At 41.6% G+C, this 19,352-nt stretch overlaps 1 protein-coding gene across 4 annotated transcripts in view; it reads left to right on the forward strand.

Moving 5' to 3' along the window:
- Window positions 1–19,352, forward strand: part of ELFN2 (extracellular leucine rich repeat and fibronectin type III domain containing 2) — a 167,780-nt gene that overhangs the window by 68,601 nt on the left and 79,827 nt on the right. Inside the window, exon 3 of one of the 4 annotated variants that reach the window (XM_073000083.2) lies at window positions 616–714. The exons of the other annotated variants lie outside the window; for them this stretch is intronic. The gene's annotated coding sequence lies outside the window, so the exon portion shown is untranslated. The remainder of the gene's footprint in view (window positions 1–615; window positions 715–19,352) is intronic. 4 annotated transcript variants of the gene reach the window in all.

Raw genomic sequence — 19,352 nt, forward strand, 5'->3', positions numbered from 1 at the left:
CCTGATCAAGACAAAGGTGGTCCAGTACCTTGTCTTTGGCTATTCCATGCATACGCGGGTACCATACAAACACTATTCTTTACAGACTAACCTTATCTAGTCTTCATTCATACTCTTAGAATAGCTGGGGAGAATTACTTGTTATGACTGTGGTTCCCAGAATCTCCTAGCTAATATATATAGTGGTTATGCTAGCTAAGGGATCCTGAGAATTCTAGTGCAAAAGAGAGAGAAAGAGAGAGAGAGAGACTTTTCTCACTTCTGCTCATACAGCTTGAGAAAGTTGGTCCACTGAGATGTTATTGGACTGCAACTCACCTTTATCTCTTTTTATTGGCTGTGCAGGATAGGAACCTGGGATCCATCAAATTTGGAAAACTACAAGCTTTAAGAATCCTTTTAAGAATCCTTATATACACATCTACTAATAAATTGATACGACGCATTTGCCAGTTTGGAAGACTGTATCAAAACCTTAAATTAAAGGCTGCTCTTCTATGCTCATCATCAGCACTGCAGGTGGGGAGAGCTGACATAGTTTAGAGTACACAGTACTGGCTGAAATCCTCTTTGTGCTGCTACACCACCTGAGGATATCATCTGATTTTTTTCCAGAAACAAAACACTTCCAACCCATCCCCTTCCCAAATGTCCTGAAGCTCTTCTGTAATCCCTGCAATCATGGAGAAGCTGTTAGAAGCTGTGGTTCAAGGAGTGAGTATTTAACTTCTGAAAATCACTATAATTGTGAAGTCATCCTGATGGCAGTGAGTTTTTGAAAATTAGAGACTTCATTGTCCCCATACAGTGGCCTGCATGGCTTCCCTACAGCAAAAAGGATCCCAAAGGAACCTTGAGACCTTTGAGGGGAAATCAGAGATTTTTAGTTTCTGAAAAGCTACCATGGCATATGTGGCATAATTTATGTTGCTGGATTTCAGCGATTGTATTTTTGTTGGAACAAAAGGTTAGTAAACTAGGGGGGAGGATTGGTAAACTGGTAAAATCAAAGTACTGTAAGTAGTTTGGGATCTGTGCTTGTAGACATACATTGTTATTGAGGAAATTCAACTTTCTAAATAATAAAAACTGTGAGCCTTAGAATTAATTTTGCATTTTAACTTCTGAATAGTGCTGGATGTTTCACATAGCTCTGTGGTTCAAGGATTATTAAAAGTTATTAATACATCTCCAACTTCTTAATTATTCAAAAAGAGCCACGATAAAAGGAACCTAAAAATATTTATTATGATATCATATAGGTAGAAAGATTAATTATTTGATTTAGGAAAGGTCTCTGATTAGTTATAAGCCAGTACATTTAAATTGTGAAGGCAAATATTTTAAAAAATGAAGAAAGAGATAACCGCAGCAACAATGGAAGAGCAGATGAACGCGGATGATTTAAATAGAAGGTTTCTAGCTAGTGACTTATATCAAGATTTCAATTATTGTCATGTGTTGCAAGAGTGCTGCTGTTGTGACTAAGTGTTTCAGATAAAGCAGAGCTTTAATATCCTTGCTCTGTTTTTCTCAAAATGGCAAACTGGGTTGAAAAACTTGAATTTGAGAAATCATGCCCTTTGGAATTTTCAGCAATGCAGGTGTTCTAATATTATTATTAGTAGTATTAGTTTTATTTATATGCCACATTTCTCCCAACAAGGGACCCAAAATGACTCAATATGCAGGGTCTGCTCTAGGGTGTTTGTGTGTAAATACAAAGGGGAGTAGCCATACTAGTCTATTGCACCAAGGGTCTAGCAGCACCTTTAAGACTAAGAAGCATCATTTGGGATATCTTTTTGTGGATTACAGCCCATGTCATCAAACACAGCTGAAGAATTAGACTGCAGTCCACAAAAGCTTACCTCCAATAAAACTGGTTAGTCCTTAAGGTGCCCTAGGACTCTTTGTTATAGTCCAAGTGATAAGAGAACATGGATGTCAACAAACATGGCATAAAATGTCATGAGTGTGAAACACAGAACTTAATGTTGAATATAATCTCTCGGGTATGCTGGCCTTAGGTTCTGTGATCAGACTGAATGCATATCTAGCCCAGCATTCTGTTCCCAAGCAAGACATAAGCACGATAGCAACCTTCCCCTTGCATTCGTTAGCTGGGATTTGGGACGATGCTGAGAAGGAGGATAGGGAACCTATGGGAGGAGCTGTTGATAGACTTGTCTTCTGAGTTTTTAAAATACTTATTTTCAAGGGTGTCTGAGGTGTCAGCCACCGTAACATTTTGTGCGAACTAATTTCATCCTTTAACTGCACATCGTATGGAGTCTCCTTCCTTCCTTTTTGTCTAATTTTGAATCTCTCAGCACTCCATTTCATTTGATGACCCTGGGTCAAAGTATTAGAAAAGATGCCTACTGACCTTCTCCATGCCATGCATGATTCTGTGTGCCTCCGGCAAGTTATATGGCCCCCATTTTAAATTTTTTGGTTTGTTTGTTTTTGTATAATTAAGATCAAATATTACCGTACTTAGTTAAGCAAATAATGTTCTCATCCCACATCCATAGCTTTTCTTCAGAAATCTCTGATTTGTTTTTAATTTTTAATTTTATTAACATCCATAGTATGACAATGCAAGTTAGAATTGTAGTACAATACTATCACATAACTTACACATTCTTTTGTGTGTTCAGCGATCTCTGATAGACCAATCCTTATATGCATTGACACCTAAAGAAGCCTCACTTAGTTCCGTGGCTCTGACACTCAAAGTCAGTATATAGGGTTGCAGCCTAAATCTTGACATCAAGGCAAAAATGCATGTCCGTGCCTCTTTCTTCCAAAGATGAGAGTTGTGATGATTTGGGGGAGGGATGTTTTCTTCCTGATTACAGGTTATCCAGTTGCTCAAATGCCAGCCCCTATTGTCTTTATGAAAAAGAATAAATAGAATACAAAAGGAGCAGGTGCACTTGCTACTGAGAGCGCACAGGCTTTGCCAGAGATTTGTGGAAAAAAGGCGGGGCAGGGGAGGATATAGAAGGCTGACAGAAACCAACAGTTGTGATAAACTGGAAATGCAACTGTACAAAGACACAGGGTGCATTTATCATATCGGAGCATTGCATAAAGGAACTGGCTAGCTAATTCATTGCTGCATAATCATAGCTGCTAATAGTAGTGGGATCCTGCTGTGACAAATTTGGTAGGCACCTTAAGGAGAAAGCTGTTCATATTTGCCCAGGCCGAAACACTGTAACTGTGACAGTGTCAGGGAGGTGTCCAGAGTATCAGCTAATCAGGCTGTTCTGCACAAAATCTTGCAAAAGTCTTGGTTTTGTTATTGTTAAGGCTACTGCCTACAGGAGAAAGCCCTCATCTTTACACTCTTCTGGAGGAGCAAAAACAGAACAAAACAAAACATCACAATGTTTGAATTTTTTAAATTAGGGTATCTTAAGGGATCCTTTTCATGAGGGGGAAAATTGCAAGTGTTCATTACATGTTTATTAATTTACCACACATTTAATGTGGTATCTGAGCAACCCATGAGCTGCTGTGTGAATGTTTTTTCCTATGTTTTTCCCTTTGTTTGCATGTTGCTTTCTCTATGATTTGCTAACACTAATCATATCATGCAGAGATCCAACCCCACAGAGTCAAAGGGCTGGGATAACCAACAAACCATCTGAGAACATTCTGATGCAGTACTGTACTATTGAGGAAGCTAACACTTTGAAAAAAATCAGTATCTCAATGGCAGATCATCAGGAATGCCCTGTAAGTCACTCTGAGCTTTTTCATGCAGGTCGAGATGTAAATAAAATAAATTTTCTTCCTTACAGGAAAGTAATTGGCATGCTTTCCTTTTTAATTGTTACACATATCAGCAGGGGATAAGCACCCAACCTTTGCAAAGCCCAGGGAGGGGAAATGATGAAAAATAAAACTCAGCTGGTTTGAAGAATTGTAGCAGGAAATGATGGAGTGTTGACCCTGGGTTTTAATGAAAGGTGATGGCTATTTTCTACTCCTTGACTTAGGAGATGTTTGCCTAGCTGTTTTTCCCTATGAAAGGTCAGGAGAGAATTGAGGCCAATTAAAGATTTTTGTGCTCACTTTTCTGCCAGTGGTGTAGAAAATTCTGGCCCCCAACCTGCGTGGTTGAGTTAAAACAGCTGAATATCTTAACAGATAACAATGGGTATCTTTTTACTTCTTTGCAATTTCTTGCAGCTTGTTCGCTTCTACTCCTCCACGCCCCACTCCCACGCAGAGCCTCATTTTCTGTGTCTTTCTACCTCCTTGTCTCTGTTTCTTTTTCTCTGTACCTCCTTCAAAAATGAAAGGAGAAAAAAAGAAGAAAAATCCTTTGCTACTCCCTTCATTTCTCCCCCCCCCGCCACTGCCCCCACAAAAGGTCCCTTATCTTCCTCATGGAAGGAAATAGACATTTCTTCACCCAGTTTCTAGTGCTATTGATGTAACATCTGTGGTGATTTGTCCCAGGGTTTGGAGATTTACTTTTAACAGTTAAGGTTAGAGATGGGGACGACTCACCATTTTGGAGAGTTGTCCTGCTTTGTGAGTTGTCATGGCTCACGAAGCACAAAGTTGCCGCCATGAACCGATGAATAACAAATTTATTTCTTGATTCATGGAGGTTACTAAAAAAACCACACACCCTGCCCCCCTCGCTGCCACTACCACCAGCCCCCCACTGCCAACCCCCCCCAGGCTGCCTTTTGCAAAAATGGCAGCTGCAGCTTTTCTACCCTAAATGAAGCCGCAGCTACCATCTTTGCAAAGGGCAGCCAGTTTCCCTTTCTACAGGCTGTGGCTGCGGAGGCCTGATGGAGACCTCGGCAGCAGCGGCGACAATTACGGTAAGGGGGTGTCAGAAGGGGTGAGGGCGGGAGGCCTAAGATAGGGAGAGGAAGGCCATGGGGGTTAGGCTGTGGGGGTGAATGGCTGTCTATTGGCCCGCCAATCAGCTGATCGGCGGGCAGGTAGGCAGAATGAATTCTTTTTCTTCGTTTGGGAGAACGAAGAAAAATGGGGAAATAATCATCCCTTTATATTCGTGGGGGTCTCTGGAGCCTACAAATATAAAGGGACAAATATTTAATAAATCAGTGATTTTAGATGAATATCACGATTAGAGATGGGGACGAATATAAAAACAGATCGGCTTGTTCAACGAAAATAGCCGATTTGTTAAATATTCCTCCCTTCATATCCATGGGTTCCAGAGACCCCCCAGGAATACAAAGGGACAAATATTTGCTCATTTTTATTGGTCCTTTGTATTTAAAAAAACACCACCATTCTGCCTACCGGCTGCTGATCAGCTGACCAGAAGGCAATAGGCAGCCACCCGCTTGCAGCCACCATCTTTGCAAAGGGCAGCCAGTCTCGCTTTTTACTTAACATGGCTGGGAGGCCAGATGAAGACCTCGGCACCAGCGATTAAGGTAAGAGAGTGTCAGTGGGGGTGGGGGGCTAAGGTATGGAGAGGAAGGGGGTGGGGGTAGGCTGTGGGGGGTGGCTGTGGTGTGGTGGTGGCTGGTAGGCAGAATTGTTTGTTTTTTTAATAGGAAGGAGATGTTGGCAGTGAAGTGGGTGGGTGGGTGGAGGGGGGCGGCCGTGGCGCGGTGGTGGTGGGTGGCAGTGGGGGACAGTGGCAGTGGGGGAGGGGTGTTTTTAAATAACCCCCATGAATCAATGAATAAATTTATTATTCGTCGGTTCATTGGGGCAACTTCATGCATCATGAGTCATCAACTTTTGACGACTCACGAAGCGGGACAACTTGCCAAAATGGTAAGTCGTTCCCATCTCTAATCCTGATCTGTTTTTTTCATTCATCCCCATGTCTAGTTAAGTTATTTCACTGCTCATTGCATAGAACAGTAAATTGTTGGTGTTCATGTACAGGATTTTTCTCTCTCTTTAAGTGCTGCATTACTCATGACCATTATTGCCTGGAGTGGCTATGCTATTGTGTTGCTTTAGTCAACTCTGAACAACACAACATGTAGGTGACAAGATTCCAGTCTTTTTTGAATGGTGTTGCAGCCCATGTTTTAAGCTAACGTGTAAAGAAAAAAACTATTTGCCACCTGACTCAACCCTGCCCTGCCCCCTCCCCCAGTGTACTAAAGCACAGATTTTGGCAAGTTATGTTGCAAAATAAGTGAACAAATGAATAAATAAAGTACTTCATTATCCCCCAAAGTAATTAGGTGCAAATCGTTTCGCTCCTTTAGAATGTTTGTAATGTGTTATTTCCAAGCTCTGATCCTTTTCCCCTGAGCATGCAGTCACAGCTTTCTACCTCACTCCAACCAATGGCCTTGTCTATTTGTTTAACACACGAAATCCTACATTGTTCTTTAATGTTCTCATGGAGTTCTGAATCTTGCATACTGTTATTTTTAAGATTTTTACTGCACTCTTCTTCCATGTATTCAGGTAGATTTTAATGACTAAATATCTCCAAGATTCTAAAATGGCCACTGGCTGCAGGAGACTCCGGAAATTATTCTGTAAAGCTTTGCAAAACGATGCAACAGGTTATCTTGGGGTATTCTCATACAAACTGGAAATAGGTACTTACTTAAAAGCAATCCTGTGAGGTTTGCGGCTGAGTATGAATCTGAATCTGATGCATCCTGCTACAAGTCCTTTATCCCAATGGATTTGAACTATGGGTCAAAATGTAAAGTCTGGAGGCTTCCGATGGTGATCCATATCAGAGGCAGAGCTGTCATTTTCTTTGTTTTGTTTTGTTTTGTTTGTCTAATGACTATATTTTTAAAAAAGGAAAAGAGAAATGGAAATGGAAACAATTAAGCAAAACATGGCATGGAATGACAAATAGAACGGAAGGGGAAGGAGAGAAGAAGACCAGGGCAGAAGCGGGGGGGGGGGGGGCAAGGAAGTGAATGAATTATTTTCAGATTGAGATTTTCAGTAGGAGCAAGTCTTAAATGGCTATTCTGGCTGTGGGCTGGAGGACATGTGGTTGTACAGGTATTGTTAGGCCATAACTCTGATCTGCCCTTGCCTGAACAGCCACTCCTGAGGCATTTCTTGCTCCTGCTCTATAGAAAAACAGCAGACGGGTTCTCCATGCGGCAGGATATAACATTGCTATAAAGTGTGCCCACACCAAACTGTAACATGCCATGGTGCCAGTCTTCCTGATTTTGGAAGCTGTATGATGCGTTGCTGTGAGCAAACCCAGGTGTCTATGAAGGAGTTAGATAAACCCTTACAAAGAAAGATCTCGACTTAACCTCCCTACTGGAGATGGGAAGTGATGAATTAAATTGGAGTGCTTACCTGTAACAAGTCAATCTTTCCTTCCTTTTTCAGGTAAAGAGGGCATTGGTGGAGCTACATTAAAAAAAATAATGTATTGAGTAATAATAAGGTTAGTTATTTTTATGAAAAGAGTAATTTTATTTATTTTTTAAAAGCTAATTCAAATGTTTTTAAAGGTGCCAGGAAGGAAATTTATCAAGTTTTCTGCCATTCTTTTTTGAGCAGTCCCAGGACTAGGTGGGAGTGGGAATAAGAGAAAAGGTGTAGCAGATCTCCAACATGCTTTAAAGTTGGATACCATGTTTTGAGGACTAGTCTTCCCCAGTGTTCTGCTTTCCAGATGATTTGGACTACAACTCCCACTATCCCCAGTCAACAATCAGATTTGTACACTGGAAAAGGCAACTTAAGCTCTTCAAAGAGGCAATGCTATGAACCAAAATAGTATATGCCATATTCTATGTTAATCTGTGGTTTCTAACGTTAATGGCAGCAATTAATATGATGCTGTTTCCCCATGCATTGTTCATATAAATAGATTAGATTTTCAGACTCTGTACAGTTGGCAAAATATGCTGAGCCTTTCTACTAACATTCCAATCTCTGTTCACCTATATTCTCCCATGTAACTACCCACACACTGCGATCATTGCAGAAATAAATCTTTCCAGTGTGAAGTGTTCATTTACTGCCTACGGATGAAGAAGCAGCAGCTTCTGTGGTTTGTGAGCAGTTCTGTATTGCATGAGCTTCTGCATACACCTGGGCTCTGTGTACTTGGCAACTTAAAAACGAACAAAATTGAAATTCCATGGTGGGAAAAGCTGGATTTTATTACCTCTATGCATGGTGCAAATGTGCACAAATCTGTTTAGTTTCGCTTCTTTTTCATAAAAAAAAAGGAAGGCCCAAGAAGCTTTAGATTACAGGTGTGTACCTGTGGCTGTTCAGATGTTTTTGGCTTACAACTCTCACCAGTTTTTGCTAGAAGAGGCAATGGCGAGGGATCATGGGCTTTGTAAAGTGTGCTGCTTTAAGCAATCTCTGGGCGAATTATAAGTTTTTAATTATGCAGGCTACACATTATCCCCACCATCCTGTGAGTGGGGTATTCATTTTACTGACCTTGGAAGGATGGGAGGCTGAGTCAATCTTGAGTTGGCTGTTGAGTCCATTGGTCTCAAATGCTGACCATGAAAAGAGTTTTGGCTGTATTACAGTGGGGTCTCTACTTAAGAACGTCCCTACTTAAGAACAATCCAACTTAAGAACAGCTCCATTTGCTAAATTTTGCTTCTACTTGAGAACAGAAATCCAAGATAAGAACAGGAAAAAAAACCTTTCCTGCTCTTTTTTTAACCTTAGTCATCTTAGGTTAAAAAAAATTCTCCCCCTAGTGGTAGAGTACGTATTAATCAGCTTTGCATTAGTTCCTATGGGAACTAATGCTTCAATGTACGAACGCACCTCTACATAACAAAAAAACAGCCAGAACGGATTAATTGGTTTTCAGTCCATTCCTATGGGAAATTTTGCTTCAACTTAAGAATGTTTCAACTTAAGAACACCATTCCAAAACGGATTAAATTCTTAAGTAGAGGTTCCACTGTAGTTTCTATGGACGGAAAAGAGCAGATACGGATTAAATGGTTTTCAATGCATTCCTATGGGAAATGCAGATTCAACATAAGAACTTTTCCACTTGAGAACCACCTTCCAATACGGATTAAGTTCTTAAGTAGAGACCCCACTGTACTACAGTTTTATCACCGCACCACGAGGCTCTTTGTAGTCACAGACATGTGAAGGGCCACAGTTGATTCACTCAGCCTTTCTGTAGGTCATTGAAGATGTATTATTTGAGCACATGGAAACTTGTTCAAACCATCTTCCCTAGCCACCTTATCTTCATAGCCACAGGGCCAGAGTTTTATTTTTCTGAAAGTGCTGGGGAGGAAAGAAAGCTGGGACTCTGAAAAACTGTGGAACTCCTTATTTCTGCACCAGTCTTAATTTTGTACTTTTGCTACATTTGCTCGTACAAAATATCGGCACACACAAGAGCTTTTATTTTAATGTGGCTTCCTTCTTTTAGCTGGAGGTGGGAGGTTTAGAATTAGCTGGCCTCATTGGTGGATGAGATAGTGGCGATGCATTCAGGCATGTGAGTAGTGCGAACGGCAGGAAGAGGACAATGGCCAATAGTAAGGCTTGTGCCAGTGGGCCAGGGTTGAGCCAACTGTTCTCTCTCAAGACACTGTTTGTTTGCAAATAGAAAGGGATTTTGTTGCTTTCCATTCTGGGAACAGAGTGTATATTCAGTGAGAAGAAATGGGTGGGGCTATAAGCAGTTTCCAAAACAAAGCAGGACATGCTCGGAGTGCAAGGGGCAGCTTGGTACCGATCCCGCCCACTCCTGTGCCTGTTGGTGCAAATTCTGTTGAGCTTGTAGCTGAAGAAATAAGCAAGGAGAAGCATTTTGTTGGCAGACATGGCTGCAGGACGAAAGGGAGCACCCAAGGGAAATAATGCCCCCCCCATTCCCTACTCAGAGAGAGTGATATGACAGAAGAGATAAAGATGGGAGACAGAAAAGATACTTGGCAAAGCCAAGGGGATTGAGACGCCCCATCTGAGAGTGATGGCAGGCAAAAGGGATGACAGGCTATTTTGAGGAGAACCAGAAGGAGAGGAGAGAAAACTAGAATAAACTGGGGGGGGGCGAAGGGGCTAAGAGGAAGGTGTCAGGAGAAGCTGGCTGAGATAAAAAAAATAAGTTCTGGTAAAGTGGATGAGAGGTGAGATGATGAGCAGAGAAAGACAGAGCAGTGAACTGTTGCCATCAAATTACTTCAGTGAAGCAGGAAAGACTGTAAACACCTTGCGCCAGGATACATGCTCTTTTGCTTATGTGCCTCTTGGCGGTGGCAGAAACAAACAGAAACAAATCATAGTAATGTTACTACTAGTAGTTGTTTTTGCACTTGGTATTGTAGTTATGACAGGCATATCCTTAGTTTCTTTTTTAGGTCATGAGTTCATTGCATTTCCCCCCAAATCTAATACTCTGAGGTGCTCGGGTTTCAAGAGGGGCTGGGGCAGACCAGAAAGGTAAAGGTGTGCATCTTATGTAGCACAATTTCTACTATGCTGTTTAGAAGAACCATTCATTTTTTTGGTTTTTTGGTTTAAATTAATAACTTGGGATAAGGTAAGGGGTACAGAAGGTTAAGGGAGGATATGAGGAAAGAAAAAAGGAGGGGGAGGAGAAGACAAAATGTACTGACATCCAATCTATTCATGTTGCAATATCAACTCAACTTTCCGCTTTTCTTCTATTTGATTGCCTTCCAGGTTTTAACTTACATTTACATCCTTGTTTTAATCTGTTATTCAAGTACTATCTGGTGACTCAAGCCATTTATATAATAAATCCCATTGTTCAGTTGCCTTTTGTATATAATATTCTATTTGTAATGGAAGAACCATTAGTTCGGACCATGTCCTGCTTTCTAGTGGTAGCCCTAATATATTATATGTCAATTTCATTTATAGCTCATTTACCCCCTCATTTGTTCAAGGCAGCTTATGAAGACTTCCCAGGTAGTGACCAGACCAGGTCCAATTAGGCATCATATACCTTTAAATCACAGTCCTAGATATGCATGGTATACATTGGGATTGCATCTGTGGCCTGCCAGCTCATTGAACTCCAAGTCCCAGCAGCCTTACCACCATGGCCAGTGGTCAGAGATGATGGGATATATTGATGAAAAACATCTGGAGGACTACAGATTTCCTACCACAAGTGTAGATAACTTTGATACAGCTTCCATTTGTGGTGGCAGCCTCTATATCCCTCTTATGTGTGAATCGGTTAAAGTCTTCCAGCAGCAGAAGCCATGTTGGTAACTCACACAGAATGAAAAGGAAGAGATATAAAAGTAATGATTTGGAGCCTTAAGATATTTTATTTATGAATGATTTGTTACATTTATACCCAACCTTTCCTCCAAGGCAGCATGTGTGGCTTCTCTCCTCACAACTTTCTTCTCACAAGAACCCTGTGAAGGTAGGTCAGGCGCACAGAGTATGACTGGGCTAGGGAGCTTCATGACCAAGTTGGGATAGGAACTTGGGTGTCCTGAGTCCTAGCCCAGCATTTTACTTACCCTGACCATATGAAGAAGGATACAAAGTTTGGAAAATGCATTTGAAAATGCACGACAGCTCCCCGAATCCATCCTCCTGGACTTTAGAGAGTTGTTAGCCAAAGAAGTGACTCTTCCAAGCTCTTTGTTTACAGAAGCAAAGTTTTCTCCTTGCCCCACAACACCGCAACTAAATATAGAGTGTTGGTGAATGGTGGGAGCTCTGGAACATCCTGTAAAGTGAAATGTAGGAGGACTACTTAGGGAGTGAGAAGGGGATAAGAAACTCTTCTTCTGTAAAATTCCTTAAATTAACTTATTTTTTTAATCCAGAGCATTTTCTTTTATCAAACAAAACTTCTTTTGTAAGCTCCGAAAGCCTTTTCTCCTTCACACTTGAGCAAGCCACCTTCGCCTTCCTTGCCTCACATGCAGCTTCCACAGTCTAAGACATTTGAAAAGCAGTTTGTGGTATAATATACGCATGTGTCAGTGCTACGTGAACGAAATGTCCCACTGTCCCTGGAGAAGTAATCATACACTTTTGAAACCATCCTCCATGTGGTTGCTCATGTCTATCCCCAGGGGCTGGATTGGCACAGAGAATAAGATGCAGGGCCAAGCCCATCGATGAAGACAGCTGCCGTTTCTCCAATGTGTTTCCTATGCACAGCTGCGAGAGGTGCTCCCGTGATCCCAGCAACCACTGCTGAGAAGCTTTGGCTGTGGATGTATAGAGGTCCTGTGTCACTGCATGTCACATCATCTCTGCAGATGGCCCAGGATGCATTGCATAGAGGAAGATTTCGGCAGTGTGAATTGGCTGCAAATCGCTCAACTGCCATCATACAGTCAGCGGAACAAAAGCTGGAGATAGATGATTAGGGTTGTGGGGCTGTTATTATCAGGAGCTGAGGGTAATAAGGACTAGAGGCATTGCTGCTCATACTGCTCAGATCCACTTATCATAGCTCACTGCCCTCTCTGGCCAAATAGGTTTTGTAGGTTTTTGAAGTGCTATGAAAAAATCCTACAAAGTCCTGTTCGATCAGAGATGACCATGGAAGAAAAGCAAAGGCGATTTATGTGCCCTCTGGGCATCAATGCCTCTATTCCAGTTCAGAAAGACGAGTGAGGATTTACTTCCCTAGTATTATTATAATAACAAGTACAGTATGTCGATGTTCTATTCAAATGTAGGTTTTGAGAGGTAGGTGTTTAGTTTTGTTTTAAGTATAAAGCCTCCTCATAATTTGAGACCCTGAGCTGTAGCTCATGTAGCCTATACATAAATCTAGCACTTGCTTCTGTGCTCCTGCTGTACTTCCGAATCCCTGAGGGTTAAAATTGCTATGCCTTTTGTTTTGGCAATGAAGTTATCCTTTCTGCTCATCCATTGGCCAGGATGACTGCAGGGCTGTGGATGCCATAGTCCAAAAGAGTAACTTTTCTGAGCTCTGATTAAGATGAATCAGAAATCTTCACAATGGAACCTAGTGATTGCTCTAAAAGTCTGGCTTGCCACTGTCTGCTTCCTAGAGACTGTCAAGTCTTCGGTGGCCATGGATTTTTCACCGTAATCCTACACAGATGGTGCCAGCCTCTCTGTCTCTGCTAACACACAGGGCTGTATTAATATGCATCATAATAGCCTAAACTGGATGAATGATAATAATGATAACTGATGATCACTCAGACAACCAAGTCTCCAAAATCCTTGCCTCATTATATCCTTACAGAAGGGCAATCATGAACCCAGACTGTCAAGGTGGAGGCTGGTGGCTTTGTGTTACTGATGACCATACGTGCACAAGAAGGATCTGTCTGAATCTCTTTCTAGCATGTATGTGTGAATGTATTTGTAATATAAGCCCTGCCAATCGACCCCTGTAGATGGCTGCTGACAGCTGCATGTGAATCTGTTTAAATGTTTGCGTCCTGACAAACCTCTTCGTTAAAATACTGGTGGTTTGTTTGCTTAAAATATTTCTACCCATCTTTCTCCTTAAAAAGAACCTAAGGCAGTTCTTTTTTCATAAAAAAGGCAATGTTGAAAAGCTGAAAACAGTAAGTATACAAATGTTTTAAAAAGAATTAAACAAATATTATATTTTAAAAGGGTAAATAAATTCAATACTAAAACACATTTGAAAGCAATGAGGTAAAACAATTAATTTTTTTAAAAAAAACCCTCTCAGGTAGCCAGTTGCTAAATGAAAGCCTACCTGAAGGGAAAGGTCTTTGTCTGCTTGTGGAAGGAAAGCAACGATGTGGCCAGCCTGGCCTCCTGTGGAAGGAACTTCCAAAGTCTGGGGGCAGCAACAGAGAAGGACCCTCTCATCTGCCCTCACATTCATAATACAGTGGTGCCTGGCTTGGCGACATTAATTCGTTCCAGCGAAATCGCTGTAGAGTGAAAACATCGTCAAACAAAATTAAAAAACCCATTGAAACACATTGAAAACCATTCAGTGCGTTCCAATGGGGTGAATACCTGCTCATCCAGCGAAGATCCTCCACACAGCAGCCATTTTTGGTGCCTGTAAAGCGAGGAATCCGCCCTAGAAAACAGCGGAGGGCCATTTTCTTCAGCCGGCGGCCATTTTGAAACCCAACAATTAGCTGTTTGCAAAAGCGATCGCAAAAACGTGAACGTAAAGTGAATTCGTTGTAGAGCGGGGTAATCGGCCCGTGGGGCATGACTGTATGTACAGTGGTGCCCCGCATAGCGAGGTTAATCCGTTCCGGATTAACCTTCGCTATGGGGAAATATCGCTATACGGATCAAAAAAACCCATTGGAATGCATTAAACTCTGCGATGTTTCCCCATGTTCCGGTGGCCATTTTGGGTGTTCCGGTGGCCATTTTGGGTGGTTCTGGTGGCCATTTTGGGTGTTCCGGCAGCCATTTTGGGTATTCCGGCGGCCATTTTCGAACCGCCGGACAGCTGTTCCCCCTCGCAAGGCGAAGAAACATTGGTATGCGATCGCATTAACGATAGCAAAATCCGCATCAGTATGCGGATTCATCGTTAAATGGTGCGCTCGTTATGCAAGACACCACTGTATTCTCCAACACTGAAATGTTGACAATCCAATTATTTATTAGTTGAATTTCTAATCATTCTTTCCTTCAGTTATCTCAATGCAAGAAACATGGCTGTCCTATTCCCTACTTCTCCCTTACAACAATCCTGAGACTGGCCCAGAATTATCAAGGATGTTTCATGGCTGTGTGGGAATATGAACCTCCCAAATCCCAATCAATCCATCTAATTTGCCATGAGATGGCCACCAAAGTACATGCGTCAAAAGGGGATTAGGCACATTCATGGAGCATAAGGCTGTCAATAGGTATTAGACATGGCAGCTACAGTATGTATATTACTCCCTGGATATCTCTATTTCAGTCGCTGGGAAGCAACAGTGACAAGGTACCATGGCATTAATATATCGTTTGTGTGATATTATTCACCATTCTGGGAAATCAATCCATGTGATGTAGACCTAGAAGACACCTAAGTTGTGATCACTGAGAGAGAAGGCACAACTAGCAGACTTCAAGGCTTGGATAGGTCAAACTTCCTGTTTGAAAAGGAAGTGGCCCCCATAGTTTTTGGGAAGCTTCCTTTTCAAACAGGAAGTTTGACCTATCCAAGCTTTGAAGTCTGCCAGTTGGGCCTTCTTTCCAGATGAGCACAATTTACTGTAGGTGTCTGTGAGGTCTGTGTCCCATTGGTGGGACTTCCAGAAAGGAGAACTATGGGATATGTAGTTCAAAAATCTTAAATGCACATTCCTAGGCAAAACTATATTCAGAAGACATACTGTATAGTGCCCCCCCACAGGCTTCTGCAGGTGCAATTTGCCATCTTTAGAATCAAATGTTTTTTTCAGAGCAGGGAGGTGAGGAACATGTAACAGGGTGTGACTCATGAAACTCAGAAGATGCCGACCATTGTTTTAGAGCATACACCCATCTGGAACAGAGACTTATCCACCTAACATTGTAAGGCGCTGCATCCATTAGTTCAGAATGCATTATTACAGATTTCATGCTTGCCTGAGCAATGAGAAGTTAAAGGGCAATGCTGATTTGGCTCTGTTTCCTTTGAGGGACAGAGATTTGATGGTTTATGGCATTTTTGTAACATTTAATTTACTTTCAAATGTAGAGCATAACTGGAGGAAAATACCAGCACATTCCTGGAAAGCATTTCCACTGTCCCGTTCCAGATCTTCAGGGTGGCAGCTTGTGTGCAGTGGGTGCTTCCAGCTTCCAGCTCAGCTCTCTCTTTATTCTTTGTCCACATCTGGACTTTTAAAAACTGAAATATCTTCTGATGCACACATCTCATACCCCTAATGGCTGTGTAAATGCCAAGTGGCATCAAGGCAATACTACTGAGGTCATCCTGCTCCAATAACAAGCTATCTCTCCAACTAATTACCTTTATTAGTATAAATGGATCATGCAAATAGCTAGAAAAATAAAAAATATATTTAGACTTTGCAAGTAGCCCATTAATAAGACCTCTTGCTAAAAGAAATGTTGGAATCCATTTGCCAATCACCCACATTCAAGAAAATGATTGCTGCTAGTTCATGTAATGAAACCTAATGGATGGGCAAGGAGCAGCCTTCCAGAACTACTGCTCCCATCTACCCTAGCCAGCATAATCAATGGTGAGGAATGCTGGGAGTTGTAGTTCAACAATATCTGGAGGATTTCATTGTATTCATCCTAGATCTGTTGCTAGAAGGATCAGTACAGCAGACTGAAGATATCCTGGAAAAGTTACTTTTAGCAAATAATTCCCAGTATTCTTTGGTTATCCTGGTTCATATGCATATTGGCTGAGGGAGTCTGATCAATGTACTGCAGTCCACAAAAGCCACTTTTCCAGACTTCAAGACACAGCTAGTTTGCTGGACACTAGGAGCAAATCTTTTTTTCCAGATATAGTATCCTCATGTAGTCCAAGAACACCTACATGCAAGAGAGATGGTTTGATAGGTGCATAAGAGCGCCAAAGTTTACAGAAGCAGAAAAACTAACCTTAGGCAAAAAATAATGGGAAATGAAAAATGGGGAACTGGGTTTGGTTGAGGGGGAGAGTATAGCTAGCTGGAACCATGGACAGATGCCACCAGAGGTGGGAAATATAGCTTTTTTTGGACTCTTCCTCCCAAAATACCCATCCTGGTCAGACTATTTGGAGAGCAATATTTCAAAAATATTACAATTATTATTCAAAAATAATATTACCCATCTCTGGGCCCCAGAGCAGATTTCATGTAATGCTTCAGCAGTAGCTCTAAACAGCAACATCAAGAAATGGCACCTAGATCAGGCACCTCTTGCTGCATTTTCCTAGATTGCTGTGGGAGTTGAGAATTCCAGTTTCTAATCCTTTTTCAGACATGAAACATGTTCTTTCTTTTTCTCTTATATCTGAAACTAGTCCCCATGATGTTTATGAGGCATTTTTAAAAATAAAATCTGAATTCCTTGGAATAAGGGTGAAATGCAAATGTGTGAAATAAATCTGGCAGTTATAAAGTAAAGCTTGCTGTGAAGGGGGCCGAACATTCGCTTTTGCCACTGGGCAGAGGGAAGCAACTGCCTCAGACAATTGGCTTTGGATGTCATAAAAGACCAGTGAAGTGTCCCTTATTTAGTGCAATGTATATATATATTTGATGCTCAAGACGGGAAAAGAAGACGTGTTTATGGGACTTTCAGTTGTGAAAATGATTTGCTAGGCTTGTGTTACTATGTTCTACTTTAATTTTAGGGCAGTTGTGCCATTTGCTTCTCTGTCTCATATAACGGGATGTCTTGGGGCAGCTTGGAGAGGCAGAGAAAATGGCTTAATAAAGCAAGTGAGGATGTGAGAGTGAAATGTCAGGGTGTCAGTGGAAGGCACAGAGAGGACTAAGCATTTCACAATGATGTTAGTGTTGTTTTTACTTCGGAGAAACAACTCTTGGAGAATTATGTGTCAGCTTGTGTATATGACAGTTGACAAGTTAGATCTGGGGCGCCAAACGGATAGTTACATTATGTGTTAGCTCTCAATTAATGAAGTTACTTTGTTGTTCTTTTAAAAACATACTTGTCACCTTGATAACAGAGATGCAGCTTTACAGAAGGCTTTACAGGAGAAAGTGAGTTTAATTAAGCCTTTGAAGATGGCGAAGGAGTGGCTTGATGGAGGTGCCCTAGACATCAGAAGTGCTACGGTGAGAAAGCAGCAAGTGAAGAGAAGAAATGGATGCTCAAAACTTAGCAATGAGGCCACTTAAAAAAAATTAAAATTAAACTAAGCACTGTTATACAATGATATAAAATAGAAAGGCCCCCCTGCCAGAATGATTTAAAATTTAGCAGATGTGATGCTAACAGATGAAGAAAGAGAAGGGAAATTAGCAAAAATTCAGGTACATTGAAGTTACATAATGTCCAAGTGGGGTGGCAGCTGATGGAATAGTGAACATGCTTTAAAATTTACAACCATGTAAAGCTGCATTAAAATAAGGTTTAGTTTTGTGAGTGGTTTATTTTAATGGAAAAGGGTTGTCTTTAGGGCTGAATTTCTACGGCTACGGATATGTAGTGAGTTTTTTTTTTCTTGGTTTGTTTCAACCCAGATTTTGAGAGGAGCTATTTCTTTTTTCGTCTCAGGGCCAGCTCTGCCATTAGTCAGAGTGAAGCAAGGTCCTTGGGCAATAAACGTTAGAGACCATAAATGGAAGCTGCTCACCCATGCTTCCTGGCTCCTTGGCTGATCTCCTCTCTTGAGGTCAGAGGTGTGTGCGTCACTTACTCTTGTCCTGCGAGCCCTAAATTAGTCTGCTGCCCTCAGGGGGTGTCAGAGGATCCTATCCTGTTGCTGGTCTTGAACAATCAGAGATTCAGTTGTTCGACCCCTGGGCTTCTGTAAACAGAATGGAGAGTGTCACCAATTTGTTGCTTTTGCCTCAGGCAGTAAAATATCTTGCGTTTGCCTGGAGTTCTTTTTTAGGGGGGGTGTTTATATTTTTTGGCATGTTTAATACATGGCTCATTTTGCTTCCATTTATAGATATGATCCAAACTCCAATATAGCGCTTGGAAAAACTAGTTTTTTGGCCTATCCACCAGCCACTGTGTCATCCCAAAAAGCAACTTTTAAAAACTGTGCTCCAGTACCCTAGGACGCTGCTCCAGTACCCTAGGACGCCATAAGCAGCAATAGGAGCCACATGGATAATTGGTAACACAGAGATGAATGTTTGTCTAATGGGGCAACTTCTTCCAGTTCCCAAGTACTTCCTTCCACTTTACCTCTGTCACCGCTTCAAAGCTGAAAGGCAATCAGTGGAGTAAATGGCTCCGTATTGTTCACCCCAAGGCCCTCATTTACTTCTTTTCATTCTCACTGTGGTCTCTCTTCTCTTCCTGAGTCCACATGGCCGGTAAAATTCAGGCCAGTGAAGGATAAACAAGCATCCCAATCTCCCTTCCTTTGGGATATTGGGGTCAAGTGATTACTCCCAAGTACTATAGGTGAAACTTGAACCTGGTTCATTTCTTAGTTGCTCTTTCCAGATGTGATGTGATTTCCTGCTGTCCCTGAATGCGCTGCCTGAAGGGTTGTATGCTAAGCTTCTGATGTATTATGTTGAAAAGTGGTTTTCAGTCTGTGGATTCTAAAACCTGGGAACCCTTGAGGCAGCTGCCCCTCATCCGGCATCATTCAATCAGAACGTTAGAGGTTACAGCGGGAGCAACCATCACAGATTGAGGAATGCTTTATTAATTTTTTTAATGAGAAACTTTAAAAGGGGTTTTAAATATAGTTCCTTTATAGGAGGGGCCTGTGATGTGACGATGGTTGTTCCTGGAAGCCTCTGGTA

Source organism: Pogona vitticeps, chromosome 5 (genome assembly GCF_051106095.1).
Source record: "Pogona vitticeps strain Pit_001003342236 chromosome 5, PviZW2.1, whole genome shotgun sequence".
Lineage (NCBI taxonomy): Eukaryota > Metazoa > Chordata > Lepidosauria > Squamata > Agamidae > Pogona > Pogona vitticeps.